The sequence below is a fragment of the Myotis davidii genome, unplaced genomic scaffold (genome assembly GCF_000327345.1).
Source record: "Myotis davidii unplaced genomic scaffold, ASM32734v1 scaffold68, whole genome shotgun sequence".
NCBI lineage: Eukaryota > Metazoa > Chordata > Mammalia > Chiroptera > Vespertilionidae > Myotis > Myotis davidii.
The window spans coordinates 2,079,282-2,080,901 of NW_006300376.1; positions in this window are offsets into that span (position 1 = coordinate 2,079,282).

The following is a 1,620-nucleotide window of genomic DNA, read 5'->3' on the forward strand; positions in this document are numbered from 1 at the left end:
AATTTGCCTCTAAGAAAATGTTTATTAAATTCAGGGTACCTGAAATTGAAATATTTTGATGTTTGGGTCTGTATCCTTTGGCTTAATAACATCTTTAATTACAAGAATGATAAAAGCTGAAACAAATCCTTTAATTCAGTCAAAACTGAGCTAAATTTTAGGAAACAAAGAGTAAGAATCAGATACAGAATTGCATAATATCGGAAGCTAAATATACAAGATAGTAAGACTTCATAAGAAGTGGATAGAGTTCTCTTGAGGAATTTTTGTTTGAAATGGCTGCTGTGATCATTATAATAAATAGCACTATTTTATCTTTTGAATTAAGATGGTTAATGCAAACAACTCTAAATTGTACAGTAGTTCCAAAGAGACGATTTACTGTTTTCTGCTTGTTTTACATTCTGGAACAAGTTCAAAGCTTTTGATTTTGCTTGATTGTGTATGTGTGTTTTTAAAATAGCCTGGACCTTGAAATTAATAAGTTTTCATGAATACGATTTCAATATAATGTTTCTGTAAAAATTTTCAGATTTGAAAATAAGGTATGTTTGACCCAGAGTCCCTATACTGACTATATCCATAGTGCATTTTAAATACAACAAAATGAACACATTGGAAAGGTTAACTACTAGTATTCTTTTGCATTTGCTTTTCTTTCTATATTAAGTATGAATATTAGCATTGTAATGGCTCCCAAAATGGGGATATTGAAAAAGTACCCACCTGACAGAAATAAACATACAGAAAATAAATTGGGTTAAAATTTCATTAGTTACATGAAATTTAATTTTATGTTCAAAATGGCTATTACTGGATTTTCATGTATATTAGTTAAATGCTGTGCTTACAAGATTTTTTTGCTTAACTTATGACTGAAAAAATTGGATCACAGCTCTTACTATCCAGGTGGGCAGTGCCACTTGCCAGAATCTTTGCATATAACCCTGTTTTTTTTCTCTATCAAACACAAATACTGCCTTACTCCTAAGCCTTCTGAGCCCTTCTGAGGTAAAAATGCAGATACATTTTTTAAATTGTTTCTTTTAATTTTTTATCTTGTTTTTAGGTTGTGGAACTTTTAGCAAGTGCCCTTAGGGACTTGGTACAAGGAGTATACCATGAAAATTCTATTTCAGCAAAGGTAAGGATTTGGTAGTCATTGTAAAATGTTAGTTTAAAAACCCTTGTGGCAAAACTAGAATTGATGAGTGAAAATGTCGTTTTTGTTTTCTGTTTTAATTGCACATGACATTTTTTTTAGATTAGTGTTTTGGCTACAAATTCATGGCCATACGCTTAGTACATCACAGATTTAGCCAATTAAAACAACCTCTTATCCTCTAGCTGGATTCACAGTCTGTTCAATCTGCAGCAGCCCAGTAGACACCAGGATGCTGCTGGCAGGTAGCACCGTCACAGATAGGCAGACTGGAGGGACAGCTCGTGCTAAGGTGACTGGGCCCAGCCTTGCCCCAGAGGAGGGGCCTTCCCAGTCCCAGAGGAGTAGGCATGATTTCAAGAAGATGACTGTTGAGGGCATGAAAGAGGAATGTCTTTTATGTCCAAGATCCAGAATTTACTGCATTATTAAATTATCAGTGATAAGAATCTCAATGT